The sequence below is a fragment of the Petaurus breviceps genome, unplaced genomic scaffold (genome assembly GCF_028583685.1).
Source record: "Petaurus breviceps papuanus isolate PSGF00001 unplaced genomic scaffold, PetGlider_PUasm1.0 609, whole genome shotgun sequence".
Lineage (NCBI taxonomy): Eukaryota > Metazoa > Chordata > Mammalia > Diprotodontia > Petauridae > Petaurus > Petaurus breviceps.
The window spans coordinates 175,076-191,600 of NW_027186401.1; the positions used below are offsets into that span (position 1 = coordinate 175,076).

A 16,525-nucleotide genomic window follows, 5' to 3' on the forward strand; every position below is an offset into this window, starting at 1 on the left:
AGGACTGTTCTTTGTTCAAAACCTCGTGGCCACTGTGGTGGAAACTATGTGGCCATTTCAATGACAAGTCGTTGGGAAACCTATGTTGTGATTTTCTGTGATAAGCGTAATACTGTGAAAGCTGTGCCTTGATTTTCTGAGAATGTTCTGCTTTGATTTGTTATGGCATAAACAGTGTTCACTACACTGTGTAATCAGAACCTTAAAAGCTGTTCACAGTAGCATTCTTCTAGAAAGCTGCTCCTGCAGGCATTACCCCTCCCCCCACCAGAGAAAGGCCTAAGACCTGGACTGGCCAGTCAGGACAGACACTGAGGCCCACTGAGCTTAGCCTCCCATAATGCCTTGTGTCCTCTGGCCTAACACAGAGGCTTAAAGGCCTTCAATGCCTCAGGTGCCCCGTCCTGTGTCAGCAACCCCAAGGCCAGAGAAAGCTGATCAGGAGCATTCTTCTCTTTATGAAGGCCAAGCACAAGGTGCCCGGACCTGGACACCATCTTGAAGAATGGGACTTTCTTACCTGGGGATTTGATGGACATATGTCTTGCTAATTTATCTGGGCTGTCCCCCTCTGTGTGTGTGTGTACACACACACACACATACACACACTCACACTCAGATAAATAGAGTCAAGCTAATGACCAGAGAAGCACAGACATCCTGAGCTATGATTAAAATGGACACTCTGACATTCTCTTATCTCATTGTATTTACAGACTCTCCCACTGAGAACTTCCTTTCTCACATCAGGGTTAACACAGGAGAGGACACTAGTTTGGGGCTGACACAGGCATCCTGAGCTGGGCCTGCTCTAAGGGGATAAAGGGTTTCCTTCAGCATGTGACTCTGAGTTCACGATTCTTTTCTGACCCTCTGGCTTGATGAAAATAAATAAGCCCGTTATAGCACATGGACAGCCTGTCCCTGTGCCTTCCTTGGTCAGACCTTGGGGAAGGGGGCCCCATGCTGCTGTTCTTGGGACAAACCCTCAGTTCAGGTGGAGACTGGTGATGTTTTCTTCTTTGGACCAAACCTTTGGTAAACAGTTGACAAACAGCCTTGTAGACCAATCTATTTGTCTCTGGAAATGACCTCTTTGGGTGATGCTGGTCCAGTCTGAGGACAGAGTGTACTCACCTGGGCTGGGGGTCTGCAGCTCCCAGGGGCCATTCCCTCTGGCTCCAGGCTCCCTGCTTGGGCCAGGCCTTGGTCCTCGGCAGGCTGAGCTGGAGAGGGAGGATCCCAGAGGGGCAGAGTCTTTCCCTTTTCTTCAAGGGCAGGAGGCTGGCCTGTGGGGACTTAGAGAGGATGAGGTCCTCCCTCATGGAAGAAAATACAAGTTATTTGGAATGTCAGGCCATTATTAGGAATTAGTTATTAGGAATGTCAGGCCTGGAAGGGAAGGTGGTCCCAGTCTCTCCCCCATTCTCCTTCAGAGACCCAAGAGGCAGAAGGGGCTCAGGATCCCAGGTGGGATGAGTCCAGTCAGAGCCTCAATGGGCCCTGACTCAGAGCTCTCCCTGCACCTGGTCCTCTGCCCTCCATACATTCCCTCTCCCCAACTAACACATTCACACATTATCTGGACAACAGACTGACTGCTTGATCTAAGGAGGAGGGAAATTTAGGAAGGTTTGGGATGGGGAGGGTTCTGGGATGGAGCCATCAGGGAATGACCAGGGAGAAGCCTGAGGCTGGGAGACCAAATCCAGTCTGGGATTCACCCCCCTGGCAGGGGCCTGAGGGCTCTGAAAGAAGAGGGGGCAGGGGAGCAGGAGGCCTGGGGAAGGGGAGCACAGGTGGGGGCTGGGAGGAAGACATTCTAGCCCAGCTCATGGCAGGGAGCTCAGGGACCCTGCAGGGACAGAAGGGCTCCAGGGGGACACTGAGCCTGGGACAGCAGGAGGACTGTGTCCTGGGGTCTGACTAGGAGCTGGGGAGGCTCCTGGGGCCCTCTGGGGGAGCTTAGGCCTGGAATCCCTCAAGGGAGACCAGACACAGGGAGCCAGGGCCTGGGAGCTGATCCTGATGTGGATAGAAATGGTGTTCTAGGGGGTAGAAAGGACGTTAAGAGCTGCTTTTCCAGCCCTTTGTGAGGCCCTTCCTGAGGGAGCCTCATTCTCTAGCTCATCCTGTAACTTGAGAACATCCTAAATTCCTTCCCCCTTAACTGGAAATACCCTAAAACTCCTCCTTACCTTGTACCAGAAGAACTGCTTTTGTCCCCCTTATCCTGTGTCCCCCTTTTCATTAACCTTTAACCTGCATCTCTCCACCCCCACCTGTCCTTCATCTTTAACTACCACAAACCCTCAAACTACATCATCGTCCTGAACATCTGCAGGCTGTATAGCTTTCTGTCTATATGGTCCTACTTCCCCCAACACCTTTACCTTCCTCTGCCCCTGCCTACAGCAATGATCCTTCCCTGTGATTTCACCTAAATAAAAGCTCTCAGTGGCTAAAGAGAATGTCACCTCAGTGAACTCTTTCACACTGGAGCCACTCTCCGGACTCCGACCTCAAGGACAGGAAAGCTGCAGGTCCAGGTAACTGGGACAGGCAAGAGCTTTGGCTCCTGTGTTCCAAATGGGGCCCTGATGGGGAAAATTCCTTGTTGGTGCATCTGTGAGGTGATCCCACCATTCTGGAGAGAGATCTGGAATATGCCCAAACAGACTGCCTATACCCTTTGACCCAACAACACCAGTATTAGGTCTGTTTCCCAAAATGATTAGGGATAAAGGAAAAGAACCCATATGTTCTAGAATGTTCACAGCAGCTCTCTCTGTGGTGGCCTAGAACTGGGAAATGCAGGGACGCCCATCAGTTGGGGAAGGAATAAAGAATTTGTGGTTATATGAAGCGATGGAATACTATGGTGCTATAAGAGATGAGGTCATTGACTTTATAAAAAAAGGAAGGACTTGCATGAAATAATGGAGTAAAAGCAAGAGAACACTGAGACAATAAGAAAAATGGTTTCTTAGGAGCATAAGATATTTTGTCTATTATAAATATTGAAATTCGCTCTAGAGGACACATGAAGAATGGCACTGTCCATATACAGAGAAAAGTGACAAACACAAGCATATATTGAATACTTTTATATATGCATCCATACAGACCCATATAGAAGTTTCTGTACTGCCCTACTTTTTTTTTGTGGGAACTATTATTTATTTATTCACATAATTTCCTCAGTACATTTCCCCTACAGGACTGTTTAAAAGCCTCTGTAAATTAACATACATATGCAGCACAGTAACAATACATTAATAAATTATAAATTAACAAAATCTTGTAATGTAATGCCAAGGAAAGGCAACTTCCCAGGTTCAAAATACCAGCATAGGTGCTCTCTATTTTATTCAGTAACAAACCAAGAACAGAGAAGATCAAAACATGACATCATTCAAAATACAGCATTTACTAAGTGTGATTAAATCATCTCCAAGGCCTACCCCACCCCAGGACTTTCCAATCATTCAATCAATTACAAAGTCTCTGTTCCAAATACTTCTCCACCCCTAGGCTATACCTTAATTAAGTCCACCACAAAGCCCCTCTTCTCAAATGGAGATTAGTTTCCAAACATAAGTAAAATACATTCATTTGCTCAACCATAGAACACAAAAAGGTCAAAAGTTCCCCACCCCTGGATCACAATTGAATCTACCCCAGAGTTACATCAAGTTTAAACACAGCACTTAATACCCAAATGGAGGTCTTTTCTTCATCTTGACACGAGGCAAGTTCTCAGCAATCTTAGTTCCTGGAGAGACAAGGCTTAGCAAGGCCATAAGATACATTGCCAGTCCCTTCATGAATTTATCCTCTGTCTGTAGAACAGTCCTAGAACCCCTGAACACATTAGCAAAGCCCTCTCCCAGGATTTCTGTAAACATACAACAAGAAAATCCTTCTTCAGGGCTTCTGAACCAACAGAAAGGCTCCCAGACCCCTGCAACAACAGCACTGTCCTTCACCAGTGGACAGTATTCATTCTGTCTGCCGGACAGTCTCCAGACCCCTGCAACAACAGTACTGTCCCTCACCAGTGGACAGTATTCACTCTCAGTACTGTCCCTCACCAGTGGACAGTATTCACTCTCTGTCTGCAGGACAGTCTCAGGCCTTCTTAACCAAATGCCAGGTTCCAGGACTTCTTCAACAGGACAGTCTTTCACCAGTGGACAAATCTGGCAAAATAACATCAAAACAGACAGACAAAGTACCAGCAAAACAGCCATGTCTCCTCAGTCCTTGGCAGCTCAGGGGGCAGATCTCAAAAGTCCAGGGCAATTCAAAGCGGCCACCAGCAATCTCTTAGTCTCTCCCTCTCCACGAGGTGCTGCTTCCAAAAAGAACTTCCGCCTCTCTCTTGTCTCTCCAAATCTACGTCACCAGCTCCTCCCAGTCAGGACTTTCTTTTCACATCAAAAAGTCCATCCCACAGGTGGGATTAACAAGCTCTGGGTTTTAATACAATCAATTTGAAAACCAAGCCCAATACAGGGGAATCTTTAATTGCCATTACTATCACAAATCTCCATACTTGTTTAAAAAATTATCAAATGCTAATCTCCAGATTATCTGGAAAATGAAAGATGTGAATTGCTATGAATCTGCCATGCAAATTAAATTCTGATTTTTTAAAAAATCTATATAAAATGTTCCTGAATTTATTCTGAACTCCATCCAAACTTAATCTTAGGAACTTGGAAAACTTCTCTCCCCACTTCAGCAGTTATTCTTAAATTTTCATATTTTGCCCCACTTGGAGAGGCAGCCAGGAGATGAAAGTACAGAAAAAAGAATTACCTGAAAAAACAAAAATACCCGTTAAGAGAAATTCCCATTGCCCGCAGCATTTAAACGGGTCCTTCCGTAGGAAGTTGCATAGCTGCTCCAGGCTGCCGTCACACTGTTGGCCAGGGGTTTCTCCCCCAACGAGGAGGGAAGTCATCCAGATGGAGCAAGTCTGAGGGAATGGATCCCCCATCTTCACTGGACTCTTTGGGCTGCATTCTGATTTTCACTTTTCCCTTGGAGATGTCTGGAAGAACTTGAGATCGTGGGCTGCATTCAGAGAAAAAGCTTTTCCTTCCGCTCTGTCGCCTACTTTGGTTTTTGAGACGTCAATCCACAAGGAGAATGTTTGAGGTCATCTTTACTTGAGAATCTGAGAACGCAAAACCTTCCAAGTTGGGAGGAAAAGAGACAAAACCCAATCCCCAAATCCATTCACAGCTCGAGGGAACTTGAGAAGTCAATCCACTATGAAATTCGCTAACTTTGGCGTCTGAACACAAAACGTTACCAACAGGAACTATGGGTAGATGACAACGACACTATGAGGGCTGTGCAGCATTTTCCAATCCCTGCTGTGTGGGGGGCCTTTCCTGCGCACGTCTGTACACCGAGCGTCCTCTCTCACATACAAGTCACCCCGCCTTTGACTGCCCATCTCTGTGTGTGACCCAGTCCCATAGAACCCAGGTTTCTGGCTGCGTGTTGCTCTCCAGAGACAGGTCCTCATGTGATGTTTTCCAAACATCTTGAAAAGACATAAGAAAACAAAATAGGAAGCAGACGCTTAATCTGAAGGGTGCTCGGGGCACTTCAAACCGTTCGTCTATGCAGGCTTTATGATAGATGCACAGGCAGGGCAGCGGGCAATCGCGTCCCCTTGCGGCACTACTCCAGGCATGTGGCACACTCTCCAGCATCTTTACTTAGCACGCCCTCATTGTCCGTTATCCTTGGCTTCATTAAACACATCACAAGATGTAAGTCCATTTCGTCTGAAGGTACAAACTTGAAACCTCCGAACATGAGCGGGGAGGCCGGGCCGTGCCCTACTTTTTTCATCACTTATGCTGGAAGTCCTCTATTTCATTAAAGTGCCATTTCCCCCCATGTAGAATTTTAGTCACTTATGGATAGCCTTTGTCTTAAGGAATACTCCAAGCTCTCTAGTCCCTTGTACTAGGGGGTAGGTAAGTCATGAGATCCTGCCTGTGGCTCCTAGGTGTTTGAATGATTTCTGGGTGCTTGCAGTATTTTCTCTTGGACTTTAAAGCTTTGGATTGTGGTTAGGATGGTCCTATGAGTTTAAGAAGAGGAGAGGGGCCCCCTCTGCACCCAGAGGCCCCGGGTCTTCCCCCCCCAAGGGGGCAGGGTTATCTCCCCTAGCCAATGTGCCCCTGGGGTTGGATTCTCCATCTCAGGGTTTCTTCTCTCTCTTTCTAAGGGAGGATTCCATCTGCAGGGAGACAGGGGGTTAGTCTCCCCTCTGGTGTAAAAACAAAATGCACCAGTAAAACCCCAGAAGGAAGGCAGATGAGAAGGCCTCTCCTAGGGCAGACATTCCATCAATAAGTTAGAGCTGATCGTATTCCCCATAAGTTTAATGGATGTGGGACAGCGTTTGGCCAACCTTTAGTTGAGTTTGGGCCATCAGACAAGTCTTAGTGGAGAGGAGCCTTGTAAAGGACTCACTGTGGGAAGGCTTGAGCCTGGAGCCTCTTTCTGACACCTAGAAAGTCTCCTTTGGCCTGACCTCATTTCCGGACTTTGGTGGAAAACACAACCTGGGAATCCTGGGAGAGGGTCCGAGCCAGCCCGACTCCAGGAGGAGGCTTTCAGTGTAGCCTGTGCCTTTGTGGACATTTTCTCCTAGAAGCATATTTAGAACCTATGGGAAAACGGGACTGAGTTGTTTGAACCTCATCCTGTGTAGTTAGAGACTGGGTTTGTCTGAGGCTTTGAGACCAGCTTTGTTGCTTAATCTACACACGCAGGTTGTGCTGAGCCCAGAAACATTCAGGGGAGGGAGCAGTCCAGAGATTGAGGCAGGGGATTGTCTGAGATGAGCCTTTGGGCCTCCTGTGTGTGCTGTCCTTGGGAATGGCCTGCCCGCCGGCCCCACCGGGGGTTTCCTCGTTCCTGGGTTTGAACTTGCCAACCTATACCAGAGGTTCAGTCTAAAGAAACAAACAGAATCAGGTTCCCCCTTAACCATAGGCTTCTTCAAAAAGAGCAAACAGCAGGGGTTTCACACTTAACCAGAGGTCTGATCAAGAGAACAGAGTCAGGTCACATGTGCAGGTTTATTTCTCTCAAGGGGACAGATGTATATGCTTTGCCAATATGGCAGATGTCCATTCACAGGAGCTCATTAGAAAGTGAACTCAAAGAAAGACTAATTGTAGGGGACTTTGGGTCCTCAGAGCAATCCCTCTCCCCTCCTGACTCAGTATGCCCGTGTTCTTCCGAAGCCAAAATTATAGTTTGATAAAACAAATGGAGGGGCCCCATGGTATCTACTTTTCTGCCAACCATAAACATAGAGTGTCATGAAATAGGAGGCATCAAGAAAGTGCCTCTAATAAGGGGGAGCCATAAGCTGGTAAGATAAGTCTGATGGTCTGGTCCTGGTCAGAAGAATGTTCCCAGGCAGCAGAATCCAGCAGGAGAGCTCGGGGTCACTCAGCTAGTCTGCACAGCATTGTGGCTTGGGCCTGGGAGTGGGCAAAGGCGTCTTTCTCCTGATTGGCCAGTGAAGGTTTTAGGCTCCTTCAGGTGATGGCTGTAAACCTTCCCAAGGCTCTGGGAGCTGGTCCCCATTGCAGCTCTGGCCTCTGCCCTAGGACTTAATAAGGTGCTCCCTAAAAGCTGTTACTGAGAAACAGATATGGAAGTATGTTTGTCAGCGTGCTTGTGTGTGTGTGTGGGGGGGGTGTATGTGTGTGTGTGTAGATGTGTGTATGTGCATTTCTGTATATGGGGATGTGGTATGTGTCTTTGTGTATTTGTGATTTCTGTTTGTGTGTGTTTGTGTATGTGTAGATGTGTGTCTGTGTATGTTTCCATGTAGAGAGTAATCTCAGCTTGTTAGGAAATAGATTATTCTTTTTTTCTTTAATTTCTATTCAATGATCATAGGAAACCTTTTATCCCCAGTCTCTATCTCTCTCTCTCTGTCTCTCTCTCTCTGTCTCTCTCTCTTTATCTCTCTCTCTGTCTGTCTGCCTCTGTCTCTCTGTCTGTCTCTGTCTCTCTATCTGTCTCTGTCTCTCTCTCTGTTTCTGTCTGTCTCTGTCTGTCTGTCTCTGTCTCTGTCTGTCTGTCTCTCTGTCTCTCTTTCTGTCTCTGCCTGTCTGTCCCTCTCTGTCTCTCTCTCTGTCTCTCTCTCTCTGGGTTTTCAGGACACTGCTGTCCTGGTTCTTCACATTAAACTCATTCTCTTTCCCCCCAGACCTCCCACCCTCCTACTTTCCTAATGCTCAGGGCATCCTCCGTCTAGTGCAGGCTCATAAACGAGGTGTCCAGCACCTCACTGATGCCCACACATTCACACTCCTGACCCCCATTTTCAATCTGCTGCAAAGGCCTGTGATTCCACCTTGGTAACATCTCTCCCATACACCCCCTTCTCTCCCAACACTGTCTCTGTCTTGGTTCACGCCCCAATTCCCTCACACTGAGGTACTGCAGGAAACTGCTGGTTCGCTTTCCCAGTTTTCATTCTATCTGATACAATCTGTCTTTGTAACCTGACTAATGTCTAATTTGAAAGTATTTGCAGATCCTATGCTTGATTGTATGCAGCCATGGTGGGGGAGAGAAGGAGGGAAAATGTGAAACTCAAGGAATTGTGGAACTGTATCTTGTAAACTAAAAGTAAACAAACAAATTAATAAAGACCAAAAAATAAAAAAAAAAAGAAAGAAAGAAACTACTGGTTGTTCCAGCTGTCTCGAGTCTCCCCTCACACCAATCATTCTTCCACCAACTTATCAAAGTTCATTTTCCTAAAGCTCTACACTGGCCATGTCACCATGTATTCAACAACCTCCTGTGGCTCCCTAGAAAAAGGATCAAATATAAATCCTCTCTGGGGCTGTTAAGCATGCACCACTTCATCATCTGCCCTCCTCCTCCTCTTCTAATTTTCTTCCATCTTATTTTCCCCCCAAACATGCCATACTTCAGGGGTGCAGGCCTCACTTCTGTCCTGTGACCAGGACCCTCCACCTCCCCACTCTGTGGGCGTTCTGTGCCATCCCCATGCCTAGAATGCTTGTGCTGGCTTCCCTGAAGCCCCAGGTAGAGCCCACCTTCCACAATATGCCTTTGTCCCAGATTTGTTTGCCATGAATTTCCCAATTTTGATTTTTCAGCAAGGGAATCCATGTAGCTAAGCCATTAGCTACCACCCATGAATCAGTGTGTATATGACACTGTCCTTGTTCTGTTTCGATGGTGTGATATACTGCCATAAGTCCAGCATACTGACTACTTCCACCCAGTACTATCCAAAGTCCTTCTAGTACATGGTTTATAGGCCACTGCTTTCCAATGTCTTTTTTGGCCCAAATATTTTGCTGTCCCATCAGTAAACCATGCATGTCTCTTTTGTTCCTCAGTTAATACATCATATCCCTCATTCCATTTTACAGTGGATTGTACCAACTGTTGCTTTGGCTCAGGGGGTGTGTCATTCCTCTCAATTTCTATGTTTGCTACAGATTCATATAGAGCAGAGACTCTGCTTTTGCCTGTTTTCGCTCTATTTGAATATACCACTTTCATTTGATTACACTAGCCTCTTGGGCATGTCCAATTCTGTGAGAAGCTGGGGTACTCATTACCCAGGTCATAATTGGGATTCCAGGTCTTAATATCACTTCATGGCCCAGAGTCAGTTGTTCAGTCTCCACCAAAGCCCAATATGCAGCTAACAACTGCTTTTTAAAAGGTGTATACTGGACTCCAGATGAAGGGAGTTTCCTACACCAAAATCCCAAGGGTACATTTCGGTTTTGTTGTTTTTGCCATAAGCTCCAGTTTGCATAATCATCTTGTACAGTCACTTGCAATTCCACTGGACCATTTTGCATGGGCCACAAATCTAGGGCCAATTGTATGGCAGCCTTGGCTTCTTCAAAAGCTTTACTCTGCTCAAGCCCCCAATCGAATTCATATTTCTTCCGTGTGACTCTATATAAAGGTTTTAAAATCTGTCCCAAATGTGGAATGTGGTGCCTCCAGTATCCAAACAATCCTATGAACTTTTGGGCCTCCTTCTTATTAGTAGGGGTGGGAAAATCCTGAATCTTTTGTCGGGCTTGAGGAGGAATCTCCTGTAGCCCCTTGTTCCATTGTATACCCCAAAATTTACATTTTGAGCTGGTCCTTGAACCTTTGCAGGTTGAACTTTGAACCTTTACTTTTCATTTGCTCAATTAGAAGGGTCAAGCCCCTCTCCACTTCTTTTACATCTTTTCCCTGTATCATGATATCATCAATGTAGTGGGTTAGCTGTACTCCAAGTAGCTTTAATTCATCCAACTCTTCAGCCACAATCCTGTGACAAATAGTGGGGCTATGCAGGTACCTTTGTGGCAAGCAGGTGAAAGTGTATTGTCTACTCTGCCAAGAGAAAGTGAACTGGTCCTATTGTTTAGAGTCTATTGGGATGGAGAAGAAGGAAAATATAATGTTAATGGAATTTAAAGATCCCCTTGTATTGGTTTGGTGTTTAGGTTGACTTTTGAAACCCAGAGCTTGTGAATCCCACTTGTGGGATGGACTTGTTGAGGGAAAAAGAGAGGGGTGAACTGGGAGGAGCTGGTGCCCTGGATTTAAAGAGAGACACAAGCAGAGAGAAGGTCCAAGTAGAGAGAGGCAGAAGAACTTTTGGGAGCAGCATCGTGGAGGCAGAGAGAGAGAGAGAGAGAGAGGATTGCTGAGGGCCAGTTGGAGCTGCCAAGAACTGAGGAGGCATGCCTATAATGCCAGTATTTTGTCTGTCTGTTTTGATATTGTTTTGCCAGGTTCGTCCTCTGGTGAAGGATGGTGCTGTTGTTGCACAGGACCTAGAACCTTGCTGTTCCTTCAGAAGCCCTGAAGAAGGATTTTCTGGTTGTATATTTACAGAAATCCTGAAGGAGGGTCTTGCTGAAGTTTTAAGGGGTCCTTAGACTGTTTTGCAGAGTGTGAATTGATGATGACACTGGCAATATATCTTTGGCTTTGTTAACCTTTGTCTCCCCGAGAACAGAGATTGCTGAGAACTTGCCTCAGGTCCAGAATGAGAAAAGACCTCTTTGGGTATTAAATGCTCTGATGATATCTAAACCTTGCTGTAGCTCAGGGGTAGATCACCTTTGTGCTCTCCACTGCCCCTCTGGAGGAGGTGCTTGGTGTTAGGTTGATAATTGTAATTCAGTTGTGATCCAGGGTGGGAAACTTTTGACTTTTTTGTGCTATGTGACTGACCAAATGAATGCACTTTGTTTATGATTGGAAACTAATCTCCATTTGAGAAGAGAGACTTTGTGATTGACTGAGCGAATGTACCCTCCAGGGGTGGAGTAGTACTTGGAAGTTATTGAATTACATTTGGTGAATGCTGCATTTTGATTTTCTCTGTTCTGTGAATGTTTTGCCTTAATTTGTCACTGAATAAAATGGAGACTTACTATGCTGGTATTCTAAACCTTGGAAGTTGCCTTTGCTTGGCATTATAGTCTGGTGGGGAGAAGTTTGGACAAAGAGGCAAAGGGGAAGGGAGACCAGTTCTATGGGTATATGTGGGGGGGTGTGCTGGGCATGGATACAGGGAGCAAAGAGAAGACCCCACAGGACAGAGGGATGAGTGAAGTGGTCATCCTTGTGCCTGAGGGACCATGAGGGAGACCTTAAAAAAAGCACACGGTAGGGCAGCAATGGGGATGGGGGAGTGGGGGAAGTTGGTGCTTGTGATGCCAAAGTGCCTGGAATCTGTTCAAAACACAAAAGGAGAGAGCAGGGCAGTGTTTTTACTACTATTTTCAGTTTCCTGCCTATTTTCACAAAGAAACAATCCACAAGTAGGGAATTGCCAGCCTCAGAGAGATTCAATCCTCTTTGTCTGTGGAAATGGCCTCTTTGGCTGATGTTGGCCCAGTCTGAGGACAGAGTGCACTCACATGGGTTGGGGGACTGTAGATCCCAGGGGCCATTCCCTCTGGCTCTAGGCTCCCTGCTTGGGCCAGGCCTTGGTGATGGGGTGCTTGGGATCCATGTTTGTAAAATCAATTTGTAACAACATCAGTCTGTAAAACCAGTCTGTAAAATCACATTTCCCTTTCCCAGCCTCAAATTCTGCCCCTTTCCCCTATCCCCACTCTGCCTAGGCAACAACTTGTAACTCCTTTGTCCTTGCCTTTTGTCTCCTTCCGACCTGGCCCAAATCTTACCTAAACTATCTATTCACATGCTCCTCTTGGTCAGCTCGGACCTTTGTCTATGCACTGAGGCCCCTCCAGTCTGGTCAGCGCTGACAATGGCAGCCCTACTCTTTAAAGGTAAAAGCATGTGCCCCTCTCGCTTGCAGGTCCCCTAAGGACTCTTGCCCGCTGTAAAGGCGTAATAATAAACTTTCTCAACTCTGACTCCAAGCAAGGCTGAGCTGAATTCTTTCCAGATGCCCTTTCGGGTTTCCTGGTCTTGGATGAGATCAGGGTCCCTGCTGAACCTATTGGGATTACGTCCCCAATCAGGTCCAGGGGAGAGGGCCGGGAAGGAACTTTGGTTCCTGTTTCCAAAGTGGGGTCCTCAGGGCAGGCAGAACTTTCGGTCCTTATGTTGTACTTTATCTTGACAGAAGGAATAATTTTAAAATGGACCCTTTATTAAAACGCCATGTTGGCTGATCAGGCCACATAGCAGGCTGAGCCCGCACCACCCCATGTCTCAGGCAGCAGCAGCAGCAGCCCAATCTGGGGCAGAACCTCAGCTTATAAAGGGGCCTTATGTAAGCAGGGATTGGTCAGTACACACCTTGAAACTCCTTGGCCTGACCCAGAAGCCCTCCCACTTCTATGCAGGTGAGCTGACTGGGGGAAAAGGCAGAGACCCAGTGGGGGAGGGTGGAGCTGACCTGGCAGTCTGGGGAGAACCAGGCACAACATTCCCCACTTCTTCACCCTGGCTGAATCACACAGGACAATCAGGTTTGTGCCCAAGGGCTGGTAGTAGGGACCCATAACAATTAGCAACAGTTAATAGGGACTTCTATAATCAAGGCCATAGTCTCAAGGAAGAGGAGGGGGCCACATTTTTCCATCCATCCTCTAGTTGAATTTCTCCAGGAAAGAAGCTGTCCCAATAGAGGCCAGGTCCAGATTCCTGGGAAAGCTGTCTGCATCTGATGTCCTCCTTTTCAGATTCCAAGGCTCAGCGGGTGATCCTTAGATCACTAGAGTTCAAACGTACAATACAAGAGCTCCCAGAAACACGATTTTACATAAAAAGGTACAGTTTTCTAGCCATGCAAGACTAGGTTCAAACAAATAGTTCAGTTTTCTTAGCCACACAGGGTTAGGCTCAGTTAATACAATGAGGTTTTTCTCACAATTTTACAAAATGACATGATTACATTAAGTCAGTTACATGTCACCAAGATAACCAAGAAAACTTACATACAAACTACACAAGAATCATAATTAACACACAATTCCTTGTATCCCAGTGACCTGTTTCATTTAAGCAACACTTTTCAATCCCAGACACCTCATGTAATTGCAGAATTTTAAAAGGAGTTTTGCTTCTCCAGTTCAGATCTAGAGATGACCAGATAATTTTGACTTAATATAAATTAGTACAATTACTTAAGATTAGTGCCAATTTTGAAACTGCAGAGAATTTTCAGTTTACTTATTCTTTGCTATTTCTACCTCTCCTAAATCCTGTACTTGGTATAGGAATCCTTTAAAATATGAAAAACCTTTTTTAAAATTGATTTCATCTGCCATTTGTAAAATTATCAGACAGATGCATTAACAAATTAACATTAGCTTCACCCTTACCACTATCTTATACAATCCTTGTGCTAAAATCTAAAATCCATACCTCTGATCTTATTCCCCAAACATGCTTGAATCATGAATTCACATAATAGGAAGTTTTTAAAGCCAATTTCATGCATCTGTATTTAATCCTGGGTGTCATCTGGCCTGATTCTGTTGCTTTCCTCAAACTTCACTATCCTGGTCAATCAGGCATCTATTTCATTACTTTTTTGCCTTATTACTAATCATCTCCTTCTTTGAAGGATGTTATCTCCATATTTATTCATTTATTTGGCCCTGAATATTACTTCTCAGTGAATTTGCTATAGAATAAAAAAGAGGGACAATGTCATAAACCTTGCCAGAAGGAAAACTTCCTTAGCCTTGTTTGATTCCAGGCATGAGTCATCTTCGCTAGTCATTCAGGTAGTCACTAGGTGCTGAAAGCAAGGCTTAGGCATAAATAGGTGGGAGGTTTCCTTTTCAGAAAGAAAAGGCACAATTGGGAAAGTCAGAGAGATCCCACCTGTCCGAGGTTGTCCCCAAACTTTTCCAAGCACAGACATCTACCTTGAACAGTTCGAAGCCTGCAGCCTCTGCCATCCCATTATCGGCTTTTATGACGACTCCTGCAATCAAGGCTTAGAAAAATAGTAAAATTTACAGTCCCTCAAATTATTAAATAGCAAATAAATATGGACTAGTGTCCCTCAGATAGGGCCATCTAAAATTTGATTGAGCTATCAATTACAAACTCAAGTTACAAATCTTTCTGCCTTCCCAAAGCTTCCTCATGCTCTCTTAACATATTTCTTTTTTTTTTTTTTAAAGCAATTGGGGTTAAGTAACTTGCTCAAGGTTACATGGCCAGGTATTTTGTGTGAGTGCCAAGTATCTGAGGTCAGAACCAATCCCAAGTCTCCCGATGCCGGGGCTGGCTCTCTTACTCACTTCACCACCTGGCTGCCCCTTCAACATATTTCTAAAACTTATATCAACTATCTGGAAACAGGAGAGGCTGGATGAACCTCATTTGTCCCCTAACTCTCATCTCCTTTGTTCAGCTTTTCATAGACTTTAAAGACAGTTTGAATTAGCCTGGTGTTAAAATGGTATCTTTCTTTTCTCTCAAATAAAGTATTTCTGATTAACCTAAATATCATGTACCCAAGGACCCCATCATTCCAAGCACCCAATAATTCCACCCCTTAAACAGCTGGGACCCAAAATCATTTGGGTATATCTGTCTCTGTTTCATATGGGGTTAGGTCTGTAGCCAGTGGCTAAAACGTGGCTGAATCCAGGTCCAGGGACAAGCCCTAACCCCCTCCCACCCTCTTTTTTTTGGGGGGGGGCATTGTTTAGGACCTTGCCCACAAGTTGTTTCCAGGGATACCTAAGCCCTCTTTTCCATTTTCTAATTTAGATGAGGATTCACAGGGTCTTTTCTTCACATAATTACCAATATGTAGTTTTTCCCAAGTATGCTATTGTAAATACTTGATTTATGAATTGAAACTTCCTATAAAAAAGAAAAACTTAAAAGTGTATGATTTCTTAAATTACAACATTTCAGAATATCATAAGTGATACTCTGACATGGTAAGAGTACTTCATTCACCATCATTTTTTTGTTCCTCTGACAGTATAATTCTTAATTTAACAGCATTTAGAGTATGAGAAACTGCTTCTATTATAACATTCATAATACCAATGTTTACCAGTAACAATATTAGAAACACTTATGATGTACCTAAATTTAAACTTTAAACCAAAATCAAGTAATTACCAATCTGGTGATCTTAATTTAGTAATTTCCTAATTGCTTTGCACAGAAAATCATTCATCCCATAACCATTGACACAAACCTCACACCTAAGAAAGGTTTCACTTGAGCTTGACAAACATAATATTTATAAAATAAACCTTCAAATATGGGAATTTCCCAAAACTAATTTGGTGTTAAAGTGCTCCTAATATAAATTTACCAAGACATTTTATATTCACATACATCCAGGTTAACATAAATATCCTTAGATGACCCAACAGCTTGAGAATAGTAATAAGAAAATTGTTTTTAATATCAGAGTTCATAATTTTTCCAAATTACATAATTTAGAAATGTACAATGTCCCAAATATTATGTATTTAAAACTAGCTTCTATCCCATTGTTCATAGTAGGTAAATTCATTCCAAACCACTTCACACAGGAAATAAATTATAACTCCATAATTTTAAACTACTGTATACATTTTCTTAATAGCCAAAACTTTAAATGAAATATCAGCATAATTATTTGCCTGTTTGTTTAAATTAACAAAATTTATAACATAAAAACCCAATACACATGCAATACAAAATTCAGATTTAAAAAAAAATAGCTGTATTACTATTCCTACTTCAAAAATGTTTCTTAAGTTCACTTAGCTAAATAGAACTTTAGAAACACAATCAGAAAGATGGCAACAAAGTAACAATGAATATCAAATAACATCAAATGACTTATACAATAACTGACTTTATCAATTTTAGCATGGATTCAAAGTTAGAGAGATACCAACATATGCCAGTCATTATATCTTACAATCTCTATACAATTCTGATCACAAGTGTTTCACAAATGCTATTAATTTTCCTTTTACAAATTCAAGGAACAAGTCAATCTGAGACAGTAAAAAAC

The 16,525-nt window shown here is 44.3% G+C and overlaps 2 protein-coding genes across 2 annotated transcripts in view; both read right to left on the reverse strand.

The window, feature by feature from the left end:
* Nucleotides 1-1,381, reverse strand: part of LOC138173591 (zinc finger protein 135-like) — a 110,286-nt gene extending 108,905 nt beyond the window's left edge. Inside the window, exon 1 of the mRNA XM_069103633.1 lies at nt 1,138-1,381. The gene's annotated coding sequence lies outside the window, so the exon portion shown is untranslated. The remainder of the gene's footprint in view (nt 1-1,137) is intronic.
* Nucleotides 1-16,525, reverse strand: part of LOC138173588 (zinc finger protein 420-like) — a 118,160-nt gene that overhangs the window by 61,186 nt on the left and 40,449 nt on the right. The gene's annotated exons all lie outside the window — the stretch shown is intronic.